Source organism: Amblyomma mixtum, chromosome 7 (genome assembly GCF_055824585.1).
Source record: "Amblyomma mixtum isolate Tamu chromosome 7, ASM5582458v1, whole genome shotgun sequence".
In the NCBI taxonomy this organism is placed as follows: domain Eukaryota; kingdom Metazoa; phylum Arthropoda; class Arachnida; order Ixodida; family Ixodidae; genus Amblyomma; species Amblyomma mixtum.
Window position 1 is genome coordinate 24,930,472 of NC_143018.1, and position 27,067 is coordinate 24,957,538.

Consider the following 27,067-nt stretch of genomic DNA (forward strand, 5'->3'; position numbering starts at 1 on the left):
CCCACCAGACGTAATTATGCTACAGGAAACAAACTGCACCCCTACGCTTAGGGGCTACACGTGTCAGGAAAATGGCCGTACAGCAACTCTCATTAGCAAACAAGTAGTAGCCATAGCACATAACGAAATAGAGGACACCCGGATCGAACACGTGATCACGGAGATAATCCCCAAAAAGAAAGCACGATCTAAAAGCACTTATATTATAAACCTATACAGCTCGTGTAGTCAAATTAATTTTAACAACTTTTAATATTACCCTCTCGGGGCACTAATTAACTAGTGTTTCTATTTCGTAGTCGCTGCCGAAGCACCCAGCTCGACTGTAGGAAGCTAGCTCAGCCTGCTTTTCTTTAATGCGTTAGCATTAAAACAGTACTGCGAACAAAAACCTGTCTGTCGGCTTGTGCACGGTGTCAGTGAAAAAGGAGAGTAGGCGGCGCACGCAGCGCGCTGCAATTTAGCTGCAATGCAGCCTCGCATGATGTCGGTCGGCTCACGCGGCTCTTCCGTGGCGTTCGGCGCTCGGGCACCGACGGACACGTGTCGCGCGTTCCAAGAGTCCCGTAGTGTTTTGTGCGCAAAACTAATGCTACTGCGTTACTGTTACACGAATCCCATTGATCGCACTTCGTTCATTTTAATTAGGTGGAATTACAATGAAACGTGGGATACATTCCAGTAGTGGTTTGGTTTATGGGGATTTAACGTCCCAAAGCGACTCAGGCTATGAGAGACGCCGTAGTGAAGGGCTCCGGAAATTTCGACCACCGGGGTTCTTTAACGTGCACTGACATCGCACAGTACACGAGTCTCTAGAATTTCTCCCACAAAGAAATTCAACCGCCGCGGCCGGGATCGAACCGGCGTCTTTCGGGGCAGCAGCCGAGCGCCATAACCACTGAGCCACCGCGGCGGCTCGAGTAGTGCAGCAGGGGGCACGGGGATCAGTGGAGGAAAAGGGAGAGGGGGCCTAGATGCGCATTAGCCCAGGGCCCCCACTTTTCTTAATCCGGCCCTGCCCGGTGTTCACCAACGAGTATCAAGATCTGACAGCTCTAAGGAGTGCTTGAATTTGCTCTTGACCTACTCCCGCGGGGCTCTAACAGCGCATCGAGAACATGGAGCTTACCAGTCCGCGGGTGACGATGTATGTAGGAAGCCAGAGGATGGGCACCGTCATGAGGATCTCAATCTACACCTGCAGGGTGGGCGGGCTCGCCGAGAACACCAGCAGGTCCACCGCGGTGGCCACCAGGGCACCGATCACGCCTGCGTCATTCACGGCACCATGAAGGATAATTTTACCCGGCTCCCCACGAGTAAGCCTGGAGTGTTATTGCGATGGCAATAAAAGTGTCATCGGGGAAAAAAAATTGTGCCATCGGTCATAAAATTATACCGCTGGCCGCAGGAAAACGACGTCACCAGAGCGAATAATTCCCGTTGGCTGGGGGAAATGACGTCACCAGACCTGGTCATTCTCGTTAGCTGGTGGTAAGAGACCTCACCAGACCGGGTCATTGGCTGAAGGAAGGTGACGTCACAACACCTGATAATTCCCATTGGCTGGAGGGCAGGGACATCACTAGACCGGAAGTGACGTCACATCCCTAAATATATCAACAGCTTGGTTTGGTTTATTGGGGTTTAACGTCCCAAAGCAACTCAGGCTATGAGGGAGGCCGTAGTGAAGGGCTCCGGAAATTTCGACCACCTGGGGTTCTTTAACGTGCACTGACATCGCACAGCACACGGGCCTCTGGTATTTAGCCTCCATCGAAATTCAATCCCCGCGGCCGGAATCGAACAAGCGTCTTGGGTCAGCAGCCGAACACCATAACCGCTGAGCCACCGCGGCGGCCCTCAACAGCTTCTAATGCTATCGAATTAAAAGTCAATGTAATTGGGTGTTCCTGTGCATTTTTTGCCTTCGTGACAACATCTGACTGTGCGAGTATATAAACGGAAGTGCGGGGTGTCGAGTGCTATCACTTCACCGTAACGGACCACCCACATTACTTTTGCGGCGAATACTGCAAACTTATTATTCTATACCTCAAAGTCTTGCTAATGATTTCGCCGTTAGATTATTTCGCACGCACTAAATTTCGCAAACCGAAAATGCAGGTCTCTATAAGGCAGGTCTCTCTATAAGAGGAAGGAGCGCACAGAAGGGCACGTAAACCCCAAGTACATGGACTGTAGTAAGTGCCCGTGGTGTCCATGCGCCCACCTCGCATGGACACCACGGGCTGTGGTGTCCATGCGTTACCGTTTTAATGTAGAGTTGTCAACCGAGTACCGTGATCTAAGGGTGTACCTCCATTCTTAATCAACTTAAACGTTGGAATTTATTTCTCAGCAGGCTACAATGGGAAAGAAATGGTCGAAGTACTGTGGCCATCGCCTACGTGCACAACGCTCTCGCCATCTATTTAGAGCTGAGGAATGCCGGTAAGGTTTCTTCGAAGTTGAGCCTTTGGATGATGAGCTTTATAATGTATACTTTCAACCAACGTTTGGGGATGGAACTAGGCCGTTAATTCTGCCCAGAAATTCTCCCCTACAAAATTAGGATTTTCATGGGCCTGCCTATGGGTAAGAACTATCCTGCCTATGGGTGAGAACTATTCAGCAGCCTATAAACTTCTCTCTGGAGCACCGGCCAGTGGCAATTACCCGTGCATTTATGGAAGAGCTATAACAAACCGCCGTCCTGAAGATCGCTAGCCTAACCACCAGCGTCCATCCTGCACCCCGATTAGAAAGGTTATAAAGCTGGGCAAGTTGGTCAATTCACTGTGATATACAACGAGACAAGCCAGGAATAGAAAGGAAAAAAAAAGGACCACATGGTACTTCCGCTGTGACGTTTCCTATTCACTGCACCTGTGGTTTATCGCACCGCATCTCATATGAACGGCGGTCCTTGCGCAAGATTTCATCAACGTTGATAAACCCAGCTGCACATTACCCGTCACGGACGGTTTCCCCAAGGCGGGACCGAGAGTTGAAAGCGGTTTGAATGCGTGCGCACTTCGTAGTCCAGCTCCAGATTTAGGTCAATTACGGCCGCTCAGTGCAGATCGACCTGAGTTATACCCCCGTGACGTACAGTGCTTCCAGCCCGAATGCAAATATGGCAAGAGGTTGAAAACAAGAGCAAGAAGTGGGCTTGGGCAGGGCATGAAATGCGAAGGGAAGACAACCGCTGGTCCTTAAGGGTAACGGAGTGGATTCCAAGAGAAGGCAAACGTAGCAGGGGGCGGCAGAAAGTTAGGTGGGTCGGTGAGATAAAAAAGTTTGCGGGAATATGGTGGCCGCGGCTAGCGCAGGACAGGGTTATTGGAGAGACATGGGAGAGGCTTTTGCCCTGCAGTGGGCGTAGTCAGGCTGATGATGATGATGGTGGTGATGCTGTACACTTAGAGCAACGCCCAGTTAGTCCAGATCCGAGAAAGATGGCTGCTAGGGAAAGCGACCAGTCTTGTAGATGGCGACGTGGACTGCTGGCTCGTGCGGCATGGAACCATGAGTTGGTTGGACGGCCTCAAACAAAATGGCACATACCCACTACGGGGGAGTGGCCAAGGCACAGAAAAAAAATGAGCGCAGCCGCGAGCATGGCTTCTCGTCTTCCTCTTCTTAATGCAGAAGTAGGGGGCCAATCTACAGAAAAACAGCAATCTTTGTTTGGCTCTAACCACCTCTTTAATTTACGACAGTAGGATTTTTTTCCCTCTGCGCAAACATCATTGGGGCCGCATTTGGTCGAGGCATTATGTCGCGACAGAAAACTTATTCCACTGCAGCGAAAACGATCACGGATGCGGCAAGCGCGAGCTTTCGTCTTCACGGTCTGTCCTCCTTGGTGTTCGGTCCACAATCTGGAAGGGGTCGAAGATGCAGGACCGTAACTTGGTGAGCGTGAAAAATTAACGTGCTTTTTAGCCCCTCGCATAGCTGCCGTGATTAAACAGGACAAAAGAAGAGACGCGTTTCGACCCCTTTCCCAAACGTGAACTCCAGAGATCTCCGCGAACTCCACCGAACGAGCGGGGCTGACTTCTCGACATCTGCAACCATCGAAATACCAGACCCCTTACAGCGGCGCTTAGCTACAACCAGTCGTTGTGCGATCTTATTGCGGAAGTTCCCGCGCATTTCTTTTCTCAGGAGTCTAACCTTACATTCGATTAGCTATCCCAAAACGAGTGGGGTTCTTTAACGTGCACTGACATTACCGCAGGTGGTCGAAATTTCCCTTCACTACGGCGTCCCTAATAGCCTGAGTCGCTTTGGGACGTTAAACGCCATAAACCAAACCAAACCAAAACGAGTGGTTCCGCAGCGGCTCCAAAAGTGGTCCCTCAAAGAAGCTCCCTGCGGAATACCATACACAGCAGCTACCCTAGAGCGTCAAACGAATTCCCCAGTATCGCTTCAGAGCATCCCACGTGTCCCGTAGTGGGTCCCTAATTTTAACGCGATAGCTTTAAGGCTCCCGTTCCCCAGATAATTCGCCGCCGTCGTCGGCGTTGTGAGCGAAGAATCCCAAGAGAAGCCGCCTAGGTGGGCCGACTAGGTCACGTGACCGTGTGTCGTCATCCCAATCTGCCCACCGGATTATGAGCAGGCGGACCACAGTGGTAGGTGGCAGTTAAATTAATGATAGTTTGCGAGAGGTTGCTCGGGAAGAGCAACCTGGGTCGCACGATTGCCCCACCGGTGGCAGCACCTGCCATGGCAGGGCAGTGAAATAAAAGGTAGTGTAAACGTAGTAACGGCTGCTGTTGCAGGCTTTTTTTTAACCACCTGTGTACTATGTTCCTACGACCTTGTTCCTACCTCAAAAGAAAATTAAGTAGTAACAAGGTAGAGACTTCTGCTGTTACTACGTTTTTTGGCAGTCATTACACTTGTACTACCTCATTATAACCCTGGTAGTATCCATTACTACGTTGATCTGGAAATAGATGATAGGAATATGCACACGTATGTACACTAACATTCCTGGTGACATTGCTACTCAGTGCCCCATGTTTTTATATAATGAAAAGGGTTTCCTGAATGGCAGCAAATCTAACAATCTAGCAAATGTTACTGCAGGTAGTTACTGTTGCTACCTCTCCAGAGGTAGTAAATGTTACTACCTTCCAGTTACTACGCACAGTTACTACATAGGTAGTCATATATGTGACGGTTGTTGCTAGCCCAAAATGTAGTAACCTCAACTACCTTTTTTTTTTTAGAGTGTGGCGCATCGCTTAACCGTTGCACCACTGCACCAGGAGTGGTGAAAATCCAGAGTGACCAATTCCGCATATACGGGCATTCACTCATTAACGCTGTCGCATCATACCCTTAAAGGGATACTGAGGCGGTTTTCGAATTGGCTAACCTTCTAGGGTTTTGAAGTAGTGTCATTGCTGATCACGTCTGTGAAATTATTTTTTCGATTTTGGCTAAAACAGTGGCGCAATCGCCAATTAAAACGCGATGTTTAAATTTCCCGCGCCCCGCGCGAGCGCAGGAGAGGGGAACAGCGGAGAGGGAAACCTCGTCCATGTCGGCCTGCGTGACGTCATGTTGAGGAGCCGGGGATGCTTCGGCGCACCCGAGCGCGCTTTCAGCGCGCGTTGTTTCTCGTGCTGCATGCGTTGTTCCTCGTACTACGTGCGTTGCGATGTGCAAAGCGTGTCAGCCGACCTTGAGAATCAGATTCAACAGGTGCTACTCTGCGTTCGTGTCCACGAACAACTACGACCGCGACTGTGTCGTCTTCCACTGTTTTCCGCAAGACCACAAGCTCGCAGCGCAACCGCTCGCTGCTGTGACGAAGAGTTCAAGCCGACTAAAGCAAGCTTACTCTGCTCGAAACACTTTCGTAAGAGCGGCTACAGGCAGAGCTTGTCCTAGTGTGATCTCTGGAGATTTCTGTCGAAAAGGCGCGGCTGAACCATGACACAGTTCCATCGATTTCCTCGCGCATAAGAGGCGTGTCACCATTCTGAAGAAGCGCCTCTTTTAAAAGTAGAAACATGCTCACTTAGCCCCTGAAGAAACCTTATAGAGGCTTAAGCATGTGTCGCTCTCCTCAGCTTAGGTGCGGCCAGACCACCTGAGACGTGCTCAGCAAGGCTCGGTTGGTGATTTTATACTCGGTTCGACGTGTCCAAGCAAGCAAGCAAGCAAGCAAGCAGAGCAAATCACAATGAAGCAAAGCAAGCAAGCATCGAAGCTCTTCATATGCGGCATCTCGTTTAATCCTAGCTAAGCAATTAAAATGAAAGCGTTCGACGTTGATTTCGGATGCAAATTTATGAGAGAAATGAATGCCAACCGAGTTTTTGCAAAAAAACACCGCAACCTTACTCGGTTTCTTCATCAAGTTGTGGCAGCGGTCGAGTTGCAGCTAGCTTAGCTTTTAAACACACATATAGTTGGCAACTACTTCACTGAACCTAAACTGCAAATCTAGGAAGGGCGAACGTTTCCGAGGCAGCGATTAATATTTTCTGGCATCTGCTGAACGCGCCAGGAGTGAAGCGTATTTGTGCGCGTATTTGGCTTGGTTTCCAGCGCACCATGATTGCGTCACTATCTTGTGGTCGCATGCCTCGCAGTGCTTGGCCACTGCGCTTCGCTAATTTTGACACCAACTTTGTGCTCCTTCATCGTTCACTTGAAATACTTTCTTGCCCCAACCTGCAACGCCGGGTACTGAGAACAGGATTTACACAGTGCTTTGGGCCTTTCCTTTAGGATGACGCTCTTCCGGGCGAGCCAGGAGGCGTCCGGTGGTGGTAATTGACTTGAGTATTGTTCGCACCTCTTCCTTTCCGAGAGAGAGAGAGAGAGATAACTTTTATTTTTCAGCTCAAGTCCGAGCCTTCTTATCTGCCCGTTTGGTGGGCGTTATTTATCGGCGGTGGCGGAGTGGGGCTACGTGTCCCTTGGATGCGTCGGATGTGGGCGGCGAGGAGCGGCCAGAGAGTGGGCTGCAGAGAGGTTGGTGGAGCGGTCCATCGGGCCCACGTGAGGTGAAAGGGGGGAGGCAAGGTATGCGAGGAAGGTATGGTGGGAGAGTTAGTGGCGCGGGGGCATAACCAATATGTATGAATGTTTGAGGGGTGCTCTCCGCACACGAGACAGGCGGGTTTGCCCGGTTTATGAGGGATGTAGTGGGAATACAGTTCGCAGGGAAGGGAGTTAGTCTGTGCCTGTCGAATTAGAGTGGCGTCAGCACGGCAAAGGAAATGGGAGGGTGACGGAAGGGTTCGTCGCATGTGGCGCAAATTGCGAAGGTGTTCGCGGCGGTCCTGTCGGTGTGTAGCGCGGTCTGCCTTGGGATTATAATGGGCTGGCCAGGCAGTCGGAGGGCCCGGTGGTATTTTTTCACGGGCCAGAGCATGAGCAAGCTCATTCTCCGGTATACCTTTGTAGCGCCCGGCGACGCTATAAAGCGCCGGCGCTGAGATCGGCGTTACAGCGCGCGCTAGAGGAAAATAAAGACGGACAGCGCGTGCTCGTGGCGCACGCCCGGCACGGGCAGTCCGGAACTAGAAGCCTGCCACGCTGGTCGTCTCTCTCTTGTGCTCCGCTGCGACCCCGCTAATACCTCAACAGTGGTGACCTGGCGAACCGTGCCTTCTATCGCAGCAGCGTTCCAGCATGGCGTACTGGCAGCACCCAAGTTTCGACCCGCCGCTCCCGGCGTTCCGGCCTGCAGGCGTCGGCGGGTGGTTCGCCCAACTGGAGGCTGCGATGTACCTGAACGGCATCACCATCCAGCCGTTCAAACACGAAGTCCTTTGTGACATCCTTCCGGCCGACCTCATGCGTCGGCTCACCTACTCTGCTTTCGGCGGCCGGCCATACGATGAGCTGCGTGCGGCCGTCTTGGCGTACTTCGGCGCCTACTACGTTCCGACGCCGCTCTACGACGCAGCGGACCCGTTTTCGCCGCCGCCAGCCTCTGTCCCTGGACCGGCCTCGCTCGCGCCCACGCAGCCTTCATCAGAACCCGGCCCGCCTCAGCAGCTCCTCGCCGCATCGCCGCCACTCCCGTCCAGCGTCTCCAGCCCGGCTGTCTCTCTCGACGCCACACCAGGTGGGATCCGCACGAGCTCCGCCTCGCGTCCTGCTCCCACTCCTATCCGACCCGCGTCTCTGGCCCTGCCTCTTCGCGCTTCAGTGGCGTTGTCGCCAGAGCCTCCTGCAGCCAAAGACGACTCTGCGGCAGCAGCCGTGCCGAGGCTTCCGGCATCTCCATCTACCTCGTCACTACCGCCAACAGCTCTGCAGGCCTCTTCTGTGAGGTTGAAGCCGCCGCCCGCTGATGCTAAAGAGCTCTCGACCACGACCAAGCCTGCTTGTCACACTCCCAGCCCCTCAGAAGGTCCGCAGAGCACTAATCGTCATCAGGAGCAGGGTGAGAAGGCCAACCCGGTGACAGCAGTAACAGGCATGGCGGTTGCCACCAGCCCCACTTTGCCTGAAAAGGTTCCTGACCCGGTGTCAGCGCTTTCTCTCCAGCCCGACCAGTCCACTGATGTGGGCCCTTCTTGCTCCCCGCCGGTGTTTGCATCTTCAAAGCAGCTTGACACCGCTAGCTGGGCCGCCACCTCATGCCCATTCCCGGTGAGCCCATCTGTCCTTCCTATCGCGAGACGCGCCTGCAAGCCCCATCAGAGCCCTGTCGCTCACAATGCGCAACCCGCACCGCTTACCATGGCTCTCTGGCCATCTGCCAGCTTCGCAAGTGACTCTGCCTCCGCGACAGACGACACAGCCACCGAAGGTGGTGGCCTGCTTGCGGCATGGACGCGTTTGGGCGGGCCCCATCCAGCACTGCCTGTGGTCGGAGCACCAGCGCATCCCGTTCCTTTCGATGCTCATGTGCCGGACTTCTGCCCTACTTCTCCAACTAGTGCTACCAGTATCGAGTCGGCCATGGCTTTCCCGCCAGATGGCAGCCGCCCGTTGCTCACTCCGCCTACGCCTGCCTTGAAGTTGCTTCGCCGCCTCGAGCACCATCTGCCACACCCTCTGGGGCAACGCACTGCAAACGCTCGCAAGACTGGCCGCCGGTGTATCTTCAGGCTATCCTCGAGCGCACTGTCAGCCCTACCAGTTGCCGTCAATACTTGTTTCCGGCCATCCCGTCGACGTTTCCTGGGTGACTTTTCATGTCGGCTGCCGCTGTCATCACCATCCCCTTTCTGCATCTCTCGCCCGTTGCGAAGCAGCCAGGCTCGTCCACCTGAGCCCGTGCACTCCACCCGACAGCTCTTCCCGGCCCCCGACATGAACTTACCGGACCTTGTAGCGACCCCGTGGGGACACTGTTACTCCAGCTGCCTGCTTGCCTGCCGTGGCTACTCCATCTCTGCCCCGTCGGCGCGTATATTTCGACGTTCCGTCTAGGCGGGGGGCCCTGTAGCGCCCAGCGACGCTATAAAGCGGTTCCCGCGACAGAAGAAAATAAAGAACGACAGCGCGTGCTCGGAGCGCACGCCCGGCACGCGCAGTCCGGAACTAGAAGCCTGCCACGCTGGTCGTCTCTCTCTGGTGCTCCGCTGCGACCCCGCAAAATCTTCAACACCTTGATGACCAGGAATTCAGTCAAGGCGGACATGGAGCGTAGGGTGGGCTGTTAGGTATTGCAGCAAAGTGTCTAGGATATGGGGAGGGAGTTTTTGAGATTCGAATGAGCGTATGGCAGCCTGAGAGTCTGCACGTATGGTGATGGTGGAGGAAAGGTGGTCGTGAAGCGTAATCGCCTCTGCTATGGCCAGCGTTTTTGCGTCGGTTGAGGAGGGCACTCCTGTGTGGAGATGCGTGGAGGTGCTTCGAGGGCCGACTACTGCAGTAACTACTTGGTGCTCGAGGATATGGGCATCGGTATAGTAAGTGTCGTGGCCCAGTGCGGGTAAATGGTTCGCCAGTGCTTCACGCCGCCCGGGATTTATCGTTGGAGACATGTGGCGTGGAATGGGTTTTACAGTAAGACGCGGGAGGCTTTTCCACGGGGGAGCAGATGGTTGAAGCGAGGGTAGTTGGGAAATGGTGTGTCCGAAAAGGCTGAGGAGGTCTCTGCCTTGCTCGGAGGTAGAGAGACGGTGTATCTGGGCTCGGTGGTGTGCTGCTGCGCGTTCTTCGAGGGAGTTGAAAATGGCGGCGTCTGCGATCAGAGCATTTGCGGCGTAGATGGGAACTCCCATGGCTAATCGAGTGAAGCGACGCAGAGACGCTTCCAGTTTGCTTACTTGAGAGGATGTGAGGCGTTGATAGGGGTAGGCGTACATGACCCTCGAATAAGCGAGTGCTTCTATAACTCGACGGAGTTCGTGTTCTCTGAGTCCATGCTTTTGACGAGATATACGGGACAGCATGTGGCGAATTTGGTTCAGTTGTTGCAGGAGTTGGCTAAGCCACACGTTGCACTTGCCATCTTGTTGAAAAGTGAAGCCAAGGATCTTGATGTGGCTCCGTCGGGGAATAGGGGTTTGCGCGAGAGAGAGTTGAATGAGTTCGCGGTAGGAAGAAGCGGTTTTTTGAGGAGCGTTAGAAACCACGATGTATTCCGACTTTTCGGCGGAACAACTCATACCTATGCGGCGTGCATACTCCTGAACGACGTCGAGGCCTTGCTGCAAAGTGGATTCTAGTTCCCCGGCGTTTCCTGTGGTAGACTAGAGAGAGATGTCATCCGCATATATAGCGTGGCGTAGGCAGGAATTTCAGCGAGTTTTCGGGGCAGTTCTTTCATTGCCAAGTTGAAAAGCATAGGTGAAAGAATGGATCCCTGTGGTGTACCTGCGGTGAGGGGAAAGGGGGCGGAAGGTGTGCCGTCGGGGCCAATGATTCGGAGGGTCCTGTCTGTAAGAAAGTCTTTGATGTAGTTGAACATGCGGACCCCAGGCCGAGTGTCTGCCAGGTTGGTGAGAATTGCGGAGTGGGCGACATTATCAAAAGCCTTTTTGATATCCACGCCGGTCAAAACTCGAAGCTGTGCGCTCCTTGGGAAGGCGTACAAATCCTCATAGATTTGCCGTCCAATGTCTTGTGTGCATACGTGGGCGCGGAATCCGACCATAGTGGGAGCAAGACAGCGATTGGTATGCAGGTGCCATTCGAGGCGTGTAAGGGCCATCTTCTCCATCAGCTTCCCTAGGCAAGAAGTCATGGATATAGGTCGGAGGTTAGTGATAAGCGCAGAGGATTTTCCTGGTTTCGGAATCATAATTACGTGTGCCTCTTTCCACGCAGCGGGAATTTTCCCGGAGCGCCAAACAGTATTGATGATCTGAATAAGTTCGTCTAGTTTTGAATCGGGGAGGTTACGGAGTATACCATAGGTAATTTTATCTGGGCCGGGTGCTGTGTTTCGCTTAAGGGAGCGTAGAGCAGCCTGAAGTTCGGCGAATGTGAAGTCAGAATTCATTCCTTGCTCGTCTGCTTCTTCTTCGGTGTAAGGGTATGACGGGGAGCTGGCAGGAGAAGTAGAGGATGGGTAAAATTGATTTCGGATTTGCTCAGCCAGCTCTTCTTGTGAGACGGAGAGGGCCAACTGTAGCTTTTGAAGTGTGTTACGAGGTTTACCCTGTCCAAGTAGAGTGCGCATAATGTGCCAGACTTTTCGAGTGTGGAGTCTCTCGACCATGTCATCGCAGAGCTGAAGCCAGTTGTTCGTGGCTAGTTGGTCAGCGTATTCTTGGGCTGCTTGCGTTAGTTCAGCAACTTTTCTTTTCAGTGCGTGGCTAGATCTACAGTTGCGCCAAGCTTTTATGGCCCGGCGACGTTGTTTCCATAGCCCAAGTAGGTGTGTGTCAATGTATGGATAGTCGGGAGATCGGTGGATATGTTTGGTGTGTTGGGAGACGGTCTCCATAATGGCGCTACACCATTTTTCGGGGTCCTCGAGTGAGACTGATAAGGAGCCGAGGGCCGGCCGAGCCTTTGGCCAGTCTACGAGCATAGTGGGAGGTAGATGTGTTCCGGGTGGTCTGGAGGGTCGCTGGGACGTGAGCGTTATCTGAAGAATACAGTGATCACTCCCCATCGTGTCACCCGTATTACTCCAAGAAGCGCGGAGATCGCTGCGAATCCATGCAAGGTCGGGGTTTGTGTCGGATTGTGCTCCACATCCTAGACGTGTAGGCATGAACGTGTCATTCAGGAGGGTGAGGTGATGAATACTGGCGAAGCGGTCGAGTTTTCGTCCGGAGGCTGAAGTACGGTCGTATCCCCATGCAGGGTGTGGGCAGTTGAAGTCACCAAGAAGGACGAAAGTAGTAGGGACATTAGAGGCAGGGAGGGCCGTATGCAAAGGTGGGATGCTGGTTTTAGAGTCGGAGGGAGTCCAGTACCAGTTTAAAATCGTGATACGGTGACCCTGATAGGTGGAGTGTGTCAGGACATGCTCTTTCGTCCCGGAGTTGAGGTGGGATGTATCTTCCTGAATGGTGGGTATCGTGCGCCGTATGTATGTAACCGTCAAAATCGGCGGAGGAGGGGGCGTTTGATGTCCTTTTCATGACTATGCTTGGCTTAGTAAAATGGTCGTAACCTGGAAGAGAAAAGGCACCGTGCGTTTCTTGCAGTGCGATGACGTCTGGGTTAACGCCAGTAATCCGCATGTGTTGCAAGAGGGCATTTTTCTTGCGACGAAAACCGCGGCAGTTCCACTGCCAAATAATTAGAGGGTTTTGGGGTGGAGATGTGTGTCGCATGATATCACTCATCATGCGGGTCTTCCTCCATGGTGTCGAGGTTAGGCACAGGAGGGGCGCTTGCGCGCTTTCGAGGGGGAGCATTGGAGTCTGTGTCGGGAGAGCATGGGGCAGAGGACGCGAGGGAGAGGAGATGGTGCTCTAGTTGCTCGACGCGAGCCGTCAGTTGTTGTAAGGCCAATAGGACGGGAGCAAGGGATTGCTGCATGAGAGCAATAGCGTTGTCGGTAGGGAGGGGTGAAAGTGGAGTAGGTGTGGAGGGACGTGAGTAAAACCGGTGTTGGAAGGACGGGGGAGGGGGTGCGATGGATGTGGGAGATGGACCGCTCACCTGGTGACTTGGTGGAGTCTGTGACTGCATCACGGAAGCTTGCGGTTTAGTAGAGGAGGTGGAGGTGCTGGTTGCCGCACCAGAAGTGGTGGACAGTGGCCGCTTGGCAGAGGGCTTGGTTCGAGATTGACTTCTTTGCGCGGTCTCGTGCCCCGGGCTGTTGCTGCTGCTGTTTCTGCTGCAGGAGAGCTGAAGGGCCTCGTAGCGGTTCGAGGTAGGCAGGGGCGGCCAGATGGTCGCGTCGGCTTTAGGGGGTGGAGGGGCGGCGCGGGCGCGATGGCGTCGTTGGGCGCGGTGCCACTTTAGGACTGCAGCGTCGGCGTCTTTCCTTGCGGGGCACTCAGGATGAGACGGTGTGTGGTCGCCCTTGCAGTTCCAGCAGTGTGGTTCACATTCATGTGGGGTAGTCGTTGGGTCTTGGTCAGGAGGAAACGGTTGGCTGCAAATCGAGCACCGAACAAGGCTAGGCTTGTTAGGACAGACGTCGGCACGGTGCCCTATGGCGTGACAATGCGTGCATTGTTTGCTGTGGGGCTTTTGCGGGTAGACGCGGTACACTCCGCTGTAGAAGACGGCATAGCGTGGTAGACGGGGCCCTTCGACGGTGAGCAGAAGTGTGTTGGTACGACCGAGACGGCGGGCGCTTAGTAGTCGGGTGCCGTCAACACGAAGGTTAGCGGCAAAGTCGTCTTCGGTAAAGTCCATGGTGATGCCGTGTATAACACCACGGGCGTTAAGGGGGTCGTTAGCTACGTACGAGGTGACTTCGTACTGGGTGTTGTTCAGTGAAACTTGCTTGAGTTGGAGCAGCTTGTCAGCAGCGGCTGGGCGGTGGGTATCGATGGCCAGGATGTTTTGCGAGGTGCGGAGTTTGATGTAGGTATTGTCACGTTCAGTCTTGGTTAGGCGGGCGGAATCCATGACGGACCGACAGAGCACAGGGAATAAAGTGTTGCCGAGATTGAGGTGGTTCGAAAATTTCATGACGATCGTGGCTGCGGTGGCTTGCCGGGGCGCCGCGGGAGCACAGTGCTTGTGATTCAGCGCCTGGGCTGCTGACTGGCTAGGCGAGCTCCCCGCCGTTCCGGCTGCGAGCATGCTGGCGAGCGCGGGGGGCGTTGCCCCGGCGGTGCAGATGTAGGCTTGGCTTAGCGCGACCGGCGTGGGCGGCCAGCCAGATGCTGATGTGCCAGAAAACGGCGCAGAACGCTTGGAATTTTGATTACCAGGCGTACAGGCGATGAAGTAGCACTCCTATAGACCGGTTGGTGGCGATCCGAGGTCAGGAACCTGGACGTAGACGTGATTTTGCTGGAGCTCGGTGTGCGCACAGCCGATCACGGTGGCGCTGGTGGCGCCCTCCCTCCTTTCCGAGAATACGAGCCGATGTTGTGCTGGCACCTTTTACGCATGGTCTGTATCGCGTCTTTGACGCTGGCGTATGCTTGTGCTAGGCATAGAATTTTTTGCTTGTGTCTTTTTTGGTGTCAAGCGATACGTGGAATGAGCAAACTGTAGTATCCTTTTCTTCGGTGGTCAGTAAAAAAAAATAGTCGCCGTATTCGCTGTTACAACGACACGGAAAGCTGCGATCTGCCCCCAACGCAGTGCCAGATCCGCATCGGCAGCTTCTCCAGTCCTCAAAGTGACGTCACGACCTCTCTGTGCCCCGCGGCACAGGCCGCATATTTCGGCTAAAAAAGGCAATTCGCGCTTGTTTTTGCCTTATTTGGATGCGATATTCCAGCATATAGTATGGAAAACTATAGGATGCCGCTGCCAGCCCGATTTTCAGAAAAAGTGCTTCAGTCTCCCTTTAAGGCGGACTTTAAGCGTGTCCCTTCAAATTTTTTAAAACGTTCCGTTTTGTCCATTGCCTTTCCGCGGGTTTCCAACCCACAGAAACGCGGGTACGGCGGAGCGGACGGCGGTGGCCCCAGCGCCGAAAATTCTCCGTGGAACTCCGTAGTCCAGAATTCGGGCACCTCGCTCGTGCAGCAGCGCCAGCAACAGCTGCAGCAGCAACAGCTACAGCAGCAGCAGCAGAGAGGCCCGTCGTCGTCGAGTGGTGTCCAATCGGGCGGCAGCGGTCCGTTGCCGGTGGAGGTGGAAGAGGAACGCCCACAGCAGGTGGTGGAGGGCGTGTCCAGCCGGCTGCTTCCTCTGCTCATGGCTGCTGGCCTGGTAGGCGGAGCAGCACTTGGGGTGGTATTCTCCCGGTGTCGCCTTTTGCGACATGTCGCATTCGCTCTTCGCTGATTGGCTCGGGCCGCGGTGACGGCGGCGTGACGACACGGACCTGCCTTCCTGCTACGTCATCGTGACGTCGCCCCAATTTACTACGCTTAGTCGAACAACGGAATGCGCTGAAGCGATTCGCGCGGGCGACGAGCTACCGTTAGCGTACGAACGCAATCGGCAGTTGCGGCTTTTGCGCCCTTGGCGTGAAAACATGGCGACGTCCTTTCAAGCGAGAGCCGCCCGCTTCAGCCAATTCAGCAGTCCTTGCGATTCCGGTCGGCATGTTTACCGGCAACTACTGGTGTTGTTACTTTTCGCTATGACTTACCTTGCTTCGACGATAAAGTTTAAGCTGCAATTCAACCTAGTTTTTTAGATACGCTCTCGATTCTGGAGCGCGCAAGCCTAATGGGACCTCCAGCTACACTGCTACCGTCTGCAACTGCCCGAAACGCAGCCGAAACCTAGCACAACCGTCCGGAACGAAAGAAAAATAGATTTGGAGCTTTTTCGCGGTGTTTTATAGACTTAAATGAAGTAAAGCGAGTTTATATTAAATTTGCAAATGTTTTTTTGAACATTAGACGTCATGTGATGGCAAATATTCTTGCTATAAAAGATACGAAACTACTGCTGCTAGTGCATCAGGAGTGGTAAATTGTCGCTTCTCGGAGTGAATGAATGCACCGCAGACGAAAGTGCCGGCGGCTTTTTCCGTTTCTTCGAGCATCTGTAAGCACTTTTTTAGGCCCCGCCCATATGCGACATGTCGCAAAAGGCGACACCGGCAGAATACCACCCCAGGTTCGCCATCCGCGCCACAGACAACCCCTGGACCAGCCGACAGATCATGTACGTCGGCTTCCCCGGTGAGCGATAATTCGACGCTATCTAATGTTTACCACCAACTGCACTATCAAATGCTTATCACCAGCAGCACCATCAAGTGCTGCTGGCCAGCCGAATTATTTCATTTCATTTATTTGGACATGCTTGCAACCAAATCGAGGGGGCCCAGGTTATAGCTGCTATTTCGCATTGCAGTGAGGAAACCCTAGACCCTCTTACATATGAAATGCTTTGCTATGGAAAGTGGCATGATCAAGTACCATTGGCAGCGTCATTGTCGAATGCTGTTCACCGCGCAAATGACTGATCCTATTACCACTTTTAAATGTTACTGAGAGCGACGCCAGAAATCTTTGGCGTTAAATTCCACGTAAGCAGCCCAAATGCTCCCTAGCTAAGGTGTGGTCAGGCTCCGCAATCACACAGTCGAAAGAAGAGGCGCCGTAATGAAGAAAATGAAAATTGTATTTGAGGAAAGGAAATTACGCAGTAACTGTCCCACTTATCTCGGTAGACACCGGTCATTCGTTTGTAGAGGAAGGGAGGAAGTGGGAGTGAAAGAAGAGAAAGGGAGGCCATAATGAAGAAAATGAAAGGAAATTACGCAGTAACTCTCTCACACTTACTCCTCGCGCATGCGCAGTTGCTGCTCTCCGGGGCTCCGCGAACTCGCTTACACCTAGTGTAGTGTTGCTTCCGCTAAAAAATGTAAAGTGAATGTATATTGTGTGTTGTATGGTTGCATGTTATGGCCGAGGTCTTTATTATGTTTGTCGCTTGGCCTTAGTGACTTATTCTGCGCGAGACGAAACAAACCGTCGTGTGTTTTTTAGCCCAAGTGGATACCCTCAGTGTTATTCTTTATTATGTCGCAACTTTTTGTAGCGAAAAGCTTCACTAGGCTAGTCAACACCGAGGCTAGCGTGGGCCCCGTCATCAGAAAAAGCCACAGGTGCGCATGCGCGAACTGCGTGACGTCACGGTGGATACCCGAACCGCGCCGTAAGGGAAGGAAAATGAAAAGAAAATTGGTTGTAAGGAAAGGAAACGACGCCTGTCTCTCTCATATCTCGGTGGATACCTTGAACCGCTCCGTAAGGGCCTTAAGGAAACTGACATGAAATGAAAATTGGTTTTAAGGAAGGGAAATCCTGTCTCTCATATCTCGGTTTACACCCGACAGGAGTGACGTCACACGCTGCGCAAATAAAAAATAAAGAAAAGACAAGCAGTGCGTGAGGAACCTCTCATATCTCGGTGGACACCCGAACCGCGCCGTAAGGAAAGGAAAATGAAAACCGATTTGGTTTTAAAGAAAGGAAACGACTCCTGCCTCTCTCATATCTCGGTGGATACCCGAACCGCGCCGTAAGGGCGTTAAGGAAAATGAAATGAAAATTGCTTTTAAGGAAAGCAAATCCCTGTCTCTCATACCTTGGTGTACACCCGAGAGGAATGCACACCACAGTACATGTCTCTAAAGCAACCTTCTAAGACAGCACCGTATTCACTACACGCGTGGCTCCTCCTCCGCCTTGCTGCAGCTTTTCGCTTCGAGATATCCATGCTTAACCTTAGCTAAGCCACAGCCAATTTTTGGCACATTTTTCTAAACGCCTGTTTAACCATCTCGCTAGACAGTACTGTTAAGCCATGTATACTTGATGAATACCACGCTGCTATGTGCCGGTGAAATGCTGGTAGAGTGGAACGGCGTTTTGGAGAACGCCGCGTTACTGGTCCAAGAAACAGCGATTTTCGAGGAGCACGGAACAATGTTCTGCGATGCGCTACCGTAGACGCTACCGGGTGTCGCACATACGCCGACTTCTGCTGAAAGGCCGAGCGCTCCTGGGAAGTCGAGAGCTCATGAAAGCACGAGGTCTCCCGAACGTTATTATATCTCACCTCGGAATTCTCATAAGAAACTGCCTAAAATGCGTGGAGCGAAAGCGATGTGATGCGTATCGGATCGATCGACGTGTGCGTGCCAAGGGCATCCCTGAAAACCGTTGTACCATAGGGTGCCGGAGTGCCAGAGCTGTCACAAAGGCGTGCTTTCGAGTCATGGGGCTCTAAATAAGACCAACAAGAAAGTGGTAGGGTTTTAAGGCGAAAGCCTTTAATGTCTCATCGTTGTAAGCAGCAGTTGTCGACAGAAATGTCACGCTTTTCAATTGTTCGAAACGATCGTGACGTCACAGTGCGCGAATTTCAAACGGGGCCAATTGTACTTTGGCTAGTAACCATGCAACCAATTGAAGGGATCATGTAGTGATGCTCCAAGTAAGTGGGACTGAGCTTAGTAAAATGCTTAATTACCCAATTAGCCTAATTAACTTTTCTAGTCAGGCCATATAAATAAATAAAACCGAGTAGAAAATTCGTCGAGCTCGGGAATCGAACCCCGGTCTTCGGAGTGCGAGGCGAGCATGCTGTCCACTCCGCCATGCCAGCTCGATGGTTTGGAATGAACAAAGGCGTGTCTAGTGAATACGGTGTCTTCGCTCACTCCCATCCTCCTCCCTTCCCTTCCGGTGAGGTTTAGGTGTCCACCGAGATATGAGAGACAGATATATTTCCTTTCCTCAAAAAAACAATTTACCGACGAGCGAGGCATAGAACCGAATGGGCGATGGCGTTGTATGGACTCCCTGGCAGCGTTGCAAGGCGCTGTCGCGTTCCGCATAGAGGCAAAACTTAACCAAACATAAGTGACCGCACTTTAGGTCAAAAATGTGCCCCCCTGAATTTTGACCGATGTCCTCCTAGATATGCGAGACCGTTACTGCGTAATTTCATTTCCTCAAATACAATTTTCATTTTCTTCATTACGGCCCATCTTTGTCTTTCTTCTTTCACTCCCACTTCCTCCCATCCTCTACGGTGCGGTTCAGGTGTCCACCGAGATGACAGAGAATTACTGCGCATTTCCTTTCCTCAAAAAGCGTTGCGTTCAAAGGGAAACGCACCGAGCCGAACGGGTGGTGGCATTCCGTGGACTCCCTGGCAGCGCTACAACACGCTGTCGCGTTCCTCTCTTAAAGGCGAAGCTTAAGCGTCATTAATTAGCAGTTAATTAGTATTCAGGCATTAATCAGTAATTAACAATTAATTGGTGATTTGTATCACTTAGTAATTAGTACTCAATTACATGTGACGCCACCAGTGCCACAGAAGCAGTCAAAGTGGTGCGGAAAACGCTTTCGCCTCTACGCACTTCAGACAGTCAAAGTGCCCCCTGAATTTTTAACGTAGTTATACCGCGTAGATGTGCGAAAGCATGCATTTAGCCTGGTTGGACCGTGCTTTTGCTTTGCTGGGTCGTCGGCGCGTATGGCGACGATATTATTCCGATAGAAGTGATGGGTGGTTTACTGGTACTTGCGAAGCACCGGCGACAAAGGCTCTTGCACAAGTAACCGATGAAACAACAGGGTGAGAGGCCGGATCACAAGGACGAGCGACAGCGGGCCGCCTCGAGAGCTTGATGATGATGATGATGTCCTCGGGCTGAATGGCACATACCCACGGCGGGGGATTGGCCAGGGTGCATAGCGGATACAAACGCACTCATGTACAGGGATAGGTTGGCCTGTTCCGGAACAGTGTCTTCATCCTAAATGTATACAGCCACCCTAAGTGCCTTCAAGGTAACTTCGAGCGCCTCTTTACCCTCGCGAAGCGCATAGCCAACAAGTGCCCCTTACTCGTCGTGGGAGACTTTAACGCCCCACATACAGCCTGGGGTTACCCACACGACACACCGAAAGGACGTCGGGTATGGTTAGCCGCGCAACAAGCCGGTCTCTCCCTTCTCACAGACCCCACCTCTCCTACACGCACGGGAAACAGTGTCTGTAAAGACACTACGCCAGACCTTACGTTCGCACATCGCCTCCCTCACGCCACATGGTGCAACACACAAGAGAATCTTGGTAGCGACCATTTCATCATCGAGATTCTCTTACACATTCAACTACATCGCAGGCCTCCCAGAGGCTCCACTCTTACAAAGTGGGACTCTTTCCGCTCATGTAGAACAGCACGCACTTTCGTTCCCATCACGGACATCACCGCATGGACCGAGCAGCTAAAAAGCGATGTCCGATCCGTAACTTGTACTCTACCCGAAGACTGCCCAAGCGACACAATTGACTCCCGCCTCCTACATTTACGGGAGGCTAAAACAGGCCTAGAGCGCCGCTGGCAAAGGCAGCGATGGAATCGCACACTTAAGCGTCGCCTCGCCCGCCTTAACAAAGAGATAGAAACACACGCAGCGAATCTTTCACGTCAGAACTGGGAATCTATCTGCAACAAGCTTGATGGCAATATGAGTGTGCCTCAGACCTGGAACCTTTTTCGGCACTTAATAGACTCCACTCACTCTAAGACTGCCCAGAGACACGCCCTCACCAAACTCATACATACTTCAGATATACCTCCACCAGACCTCCTCCAAGACCTTCGAAATCAATACTTCCCCACATACCCTCCTGCACACCACCCTGATTATGCAGGCCCCCCTAACGACCAGCTTGACCAACCTATTACAGAAGCAGAGGTCCAGGCTGAACTCCAGACGCTTAACACGTCCTCAGCCCCCGGCCCAGACGGGGTACATAACAAGGCTCTCAGGAATCTCGACGCACAATCCATTGCTGCACTTACAGCATACTTTAATGAGTGCTGGCGACTGGGCACCCTCCCACCACAATGGAAAGAGGCGAGAGTCATTTTCATACCCAAACCTGGCAAACCTCTGCTTACTTCTAACCTCAGAACCATCTCCCTCACATCTTCTGTTGGCAAACTCATGGAGCATGTACTCCAGCGCAGGCTTTGCCAATACCTAGAAAGCAATAATCTCATGCCCACTAGCATGTTTGGATTTCGACCAGGGCTTTCCACACAGGACGTCTTCTTGCAGCTAAAACATCACATTCTCGACTCACAGACCTCCGACACTAAAGCTATCCTAGGGGTGGATCTCACTAAGGCATTTGATAACGTTACACACTCAGCTATCCTAGAAAACCTTACGACCCTGGGAGTCGGCGCCAGGATGTACAACTACATCCGAGACTTCCTCACCCACCGCACAGCCACACTTACCTTTGGCGATCACAGCCTACCAGGGATCACGCTGGGAGCACGAGGTACGCCCCAGGGAGCCGTCCTCTCCCCTATTTTATTCAACATAGCACTTCTTCACCTACCACAACAGCTAGCTCAAATTCCCGACATCCATTTCAGCCTCTACGCCGACGACATCACTGTCTGGGCAAACCATGGCAGCGATGCCGAAATAGAAGAACACCTACAATTGGCACTAACCACCATCGACGCATATGTACGGGAGCGTGGCCTGACCTGCTCCCCTTCAAAATCGGAGCTTTTCCTCTACCGGCCCAAGCAACACGATTCAGTCAATGCACCCATCTCCCTCGCTATAGGTACCCATCCTATCCCACTAGTACACAAAATCCGCGTGCTAGGACTGGTTCTCCACTCCCACGGTGCGCACGGAGAAGTCATAAAGACACTTCAAACACACGCTCAACACACCACTCGACTGATTCGCCGCATAGCGAACCGCAGGGCTGGCCTACGCGAGCGAAACACGACTCGCCTCACCCAGGCTTACATCATAAGCCGCACAACATATGCCCTTCCATACTTACCCCTCAAACAGAAGGAGAGAGACCGGGTTAATGCGCTCCTACGTAGTTGCACGAGAAAGGCTCTACGTCTTCCCCCCAGCACATCCAACGACCGACTCCTCAAACTCGGTGTACACAACACCTTTGAGGAGCTGAAAGAAGCTACCTTTATGGCACAACTATCCCGTCTATCCAGCTCAGAGGCTGGTCGTACTTTATTGTCCCAGTTGAGCCTGACCCCAATTACAGAGCCTACCGAGGGGGTCCCCCTTTCTGCTACCCTCCGCTCGAACCTCAACGTAACCCCCATCCCCAAGAACATGCACCCTGAGCGAGACAGGGAACGCAGAGTAGCAAGGGCTCGGGTCCTTCACAAACAGTATAGCGAGGACCATGAGGTGGTCTACGTGGACGCAGCGGAATATACGGCAGGCTCCCGTATGGCCCTGGCGGTAACCGACAATAATGCAAAGCTTCTAACCTCCAGCTCAATCATTACCAATTCGACCACAGAGGCAGAAGAGGCAGCCATCGCGCTTGCTCTCATTTCTACATCTGCCACAAAAATTATCTCCGATTCCAAATCTGCAATTCTAAATTATGCGAAGGGCTACATATCCAGCACCGCTGCTCGTTTACTACGTTTCTGGCAGCCCCGGCGCCTCATCACCCTCATCTGGACGCCAGCACATGCTGGCCTCCCTGGCAACGAGGAGGCTCATTCCCTAGCCCGAGGTCTCACATTCCGGGCAGGAGTCGAGCCCCCTCTACGAGCCTCGGAGCGCCTGCTCTCCTTCCGTGATATTCTCTCGTACTACCGAGACAAACGAAGGGAATACGCACCCCCAGCTCCATCCCTCACCATACCGCAGGCTGCACATTGGCGACAACTACAAACCCGAACTGCTCCATACCCAATACTGCTGCATGCCCGATACCCAGACCAATTCCCGTCATCATGCAAACTTTGCGGCAAACCAGGAGCCTTCTTACACACCCTCCTCACATGCCCCACCTTCCCTCATCCCCCATCACCAACCGCGGCGGAGTCTTACTGGGAGTCTCTTCTGACCAGCTCGTCCGCTCAAGACCAGCGCCGGATCATCTCCAGCGCTCACAGAAGGATTGCGCTCCAGGGGCTATCCTTCGCGTTGTAAGGGTGCCTCCTCCTCACATTGAGAAGGCATCCAAGTGCCATGTAGGGGGCTTCGCCCCCACGATTTAAATCATTGGCAATAAAAGTTTCCACCACCACCACCACCATGTACAGGGAATGGAGTATGTTTAAATCTAAAATTTTGGGACGCAGAGCTAGAATTTGTACAAAACAAAAAATACGGAGAAAGAAAAGTTGTGAATTCACATTCTAGCAGAGGAATCTACCAGATGGAGCTTCTTCTCGGCGTCTGTCACAAAATTCGGCGCATTTTAGAAACAAAGAAAGAAAAACCGCCGCGCGCACGGCGTCTCGCCGGCGCGAGCCCAACGGGAGAGAGGGAAAGCCCCGCCGAGCGCGTGCCTCTCTCTCCACCGCCACGGCGTGTGCCGAGGGGATGAGTCATCCACGCCGATCTCTCTAGAACATCCGAGTCGCTTCTCCGGCTGACCGGGGGAAGAGGGGGAAGCCTTGCGTGCGCTAAGACATGTCCCCCTCCTCTGCACTCCGACGTCGGCGACGCCGCCACGACGGCGCCACGCTAGAACACGCTGGAACCTTCGCGAAACGACTCCTGACTGACCAATGGGGACGCGCGGCCGGCGAGAGAAAGAAAGGGAAACTGCACTGGAGATGCTGCGTGTATGTGCGCGCCTACTTTGGCGCGTAGAACAAACAGACGTGAGAGCGAGCCTATAAAAGAAGGACGCTGACAGCTATCAGTCAGAAGAGTATCTGACCTCGCTTCGGCGAGCGCGGCTTCGGCCGCTTATCTGATTTTTTCAGCAGCGTCCGCTCCGGCGGACGCAGTTGCTGCTGCGACGCGCGTCTTTTCTTGCCTTTTTCTCTTTCCTCTGATCTCTTACCTCTCCTCTATCTGCACGTTGACAGCGGTGGTGGCTTGGCTAGAGCCAGTAGCAGGCCCGTGCAATTTCCTTTTCATCCTTCTCTCAGTCACAACAACAACAACAACTATCAGTCAGTAGTCATCTGTTCCCGCTTCGGCGAGCGCGGCTTCGGCCGCTTCTTTTTGAGCAGCGACCGCTCCGGCGGACGCAGTTGTTGCTGCGACGCGCGTCTTTTCTTTCCTTTACTTTTTTTCTCTGATCTTTTAACTCTCCTCTATCTGCACGTGGCAGCGGTGGTGGCTTGCCTCGAGCCAGTAGCAGGCCCGTGCAATTTCCTCTTCATCCTTCTCTCAGTCACAACAACAACAACATCAGTCAGTCCGGACCGCCGTTTAAGCTTCATCGAAGCGCGCCCGTTCGACTCCCGGGAAAACACCACTCGGCCAGCATCGGACCAACGAGGCAACGGTCGCCAGTCTGCGGGACGGCATCGTCGTGGAACTCTGGTCGTCGGACTGCCGCAGTGCCCGATGAACAAATTGTGTTTTGTTCGTTTACCTCTCTCTCTTGTGTTAGTGCACTTTAGGTGCAATATTGCCCTTGTCTTGTATTCTCTCTCGAGTTTAACTTTGCACGAGTTGCATAGTTCTGTTAATCACTTTGTATGTGTTTGTACTAGTGATTGTGTAATCCTCTGTATCGTCTCTTTGCTGCATAAACTTTGTTTTGTTTGTGAACCTTTGGCTCCGACCCATTCTCTGGCTTGCGACCAGCGAAAGCTGGGCACCGAACGCCCAAAAACCTCTTGTCACTTGGTAGCTGGTCTCCGCTGAGTTTGCCACGCTGAGTCGAGGGCATCTCCTTCGAGTCCGAGACCGCTACCCCCACACGCTCTAAGGGTGTCTGGGAGCTTCCCACTTAAAAGTGCGCGAAGTCTGGGTGACAGCGTCAGCGCATGATCATCTTCTTCCTTCCAGTAGTTTTAATTGATGAATACGACGATGCTCAAAGCATAGCGGCAGAGTGTGTGTATAAGCTCCATAGTAGTATTAGATGATGAAGACAGCTATGTGCAATCCGCAGCGCGAGTGAGTGTTGTAGTTTAATACAAGGGGTGATCGGCGGCGGCGACAGCGTATAGTGATGCTGTCCAGCGAAGCTGATCTGTTCGCGCCGCTGCGGGTTCCAGTCCCCGTAGCTGCAGTACTAGTTTTATTTATGGTTTGTCCAAGATCAACTTCAAGTTCAAGCTTGCCGCAAACTTCCCGCAAAAATTAGTGTTTTCGCACTAAAAATCACTGAGAACTGGGAGGCGGCGCTGTCCAGATTAGACCCGGAAGACCTGCTTTGGCTGGTGAACCGGGCAAGGGCGGCGGCAAAAGGGCTCGTGGAATGAGGGCCCACCCAATTCTCTTCGATTTATTCAGTGCATTAAATGTTTTTCTTACTCAATCAGTAATTCTCGTTGCGAAAATTGGTAAATTCAGCCTTAGTTAAGGCGAATACGCACCTCGTTGTCGAAAAGCGGTGCGCACTCCATTTAGATCTAAGCTTGCTTCCGCAGTACAACAGCAAACACCCAACAAATGCGCGACGTTCGAACAGCGTGCACGCACGGTAGCAATTATTGCGGTCGAGTTTGCAGCGCTCAGACAAAATTAGAAGAACTAGGAAAATCGCCAAAGAGGAGATAAGGCATGCGGTACTGTACGCAATAAATAACACCTCCCCAGAACGTGAGTTCCACAATAAAGTCATCATTGGAAACTTGGAAGCGAAATCTATAGAACGAATTACGAAACTGATAAACGGTCATTGGCTTCAGGGCATGATCCCAGAAAATGGAAGCATGCCAAAGTCATAATGATACCAAATTCATTCAAAACTCCTAATCTCGACAACTTTAGGACCATCTTTCTAACAACCAGCCTGGGGAAGGTCTACTGCAGAGTAATTTTGGCACGTATACAAAACCACCTGGAGGACAGCGACCTTACGCCGCACGTCGTGCTCGACTTCCAATCCAAGCTGTCTCCACAGGACGCCGTGATCTCCAGCTCAAGAACTGCTGAACAAGGTGCCAAAATACGGGGATGGCATCGTAATTACGCTCAACCTGATGTCATTATTCCATAATGTACTGCTCACCTGAAAAATAACTACTGATTGTGCATAGAAGAGGACACAGCGCAAGCCTCCCACTGAACGTCTACATGAATTTTGATGGCAATCATAGAGACAACCCGAATAAATATGTCAGGTGGGAAGGTAGAGAAAAGTTCCTTGTCAAGATGCTGTTTCTTCGGCAGCAATACACATTCCGCCCCATTCGTAATCATGAGGTTTACACAAAAAGAAAATCCTGGTCGATTTGGGTAGTTAAGCCATATGCTAATTAGGAGCGCTAGCAGTTCGGTTTCTCTCTTTGGTTCTGGTGTTCAGATCCAATGTTCATGGATGGCAGTTGCTCGGATGGCGATAATGGGTTAACGTCCATATATGCGGAATTGGTCAGTCTCTACATTCATAGAACCTTGTTAGTCTTCCTTCCCCTCCTGGGGCAGTGGTGCAGCGGTCAAGCGATGCGTCACTACTCTTCTATGGCAGGTGTTGCCATAGGTGGGGACTTGGGTTGCTTGGGTTCAGTTGCGATCCAGGTTGTTCTTCCCGAGCAGCCACTCACGATTAATTGATCTGCCGCCTCGGAGAGGCTGTTCATGCTTACCTGACCATCACTCGGTGGGCTGGTGAGCAACCTGCCTCAAAACAAGCTTCAAAAAGGCAGAAAGACAAACAGACACACAACGCCTAAATGAGGGGAACGGCCACTTCTAACGGCAAGTTCTAGCGCACTAAAAGGACTCTGTGATCGGCGTTGTGCAGTGAATACTGGCGTAGGCTGGCCTCTGGGAACCACGAGTTCGAAACATCTGTATCGACGCCCCCGAGTACACTTCGAAGTCAGCTGGTGGTGGTGAAAACTGCATTTTATTTTGTAGCCCTTTCTAGATTATATAAGCTTCGTTTTCGGCAAAAGTAGTGTTTTTCTTTTGAATTTGTGAATTAATTGATACACGACATCTTTAATTTGTCTTCAGTGTACCCTTAAGAACAAAAGGAATACAATACACTGTTCATCGACACAGCGACATATACAGGCGGAGTGGTCACAAGCAGCTCTTGATGTTTCTTTAGACGAAATAAAAAAAAGAGTACAGAAGGCAGAAAACTTACAA

The 27,067-nt window shown here is 52.4% G+C and overlaps 1 protein-coding gene across 1 annotated transcript in view; it reads right to left on the reverse strand.

Moving 5' to 3' along the window:
* The window catches only part of LOC149335348 (uncharacterized), a 93,037-nt gene extending 79,875 nt beyond the window's left edge, over positions 1 to 13,162 (reverse strand). The window contains exons 1-2 of the mRNA XM_089552027.1: positions 13,072 to 13,162; positions 1,133 to 1,272 (exon numbers count right to left, since the gene is read on the reverse strand). The gene's annotated coding sequence lies outside the window, so the exon portion shown is untranslated. The remainder of the gene's footprint in view (positions 1 to 1,132; positions 1,273 to 13,071) is intronic.
* Positions 13,163 to 27,067: the final 13,905 nt, after the last annotated feature.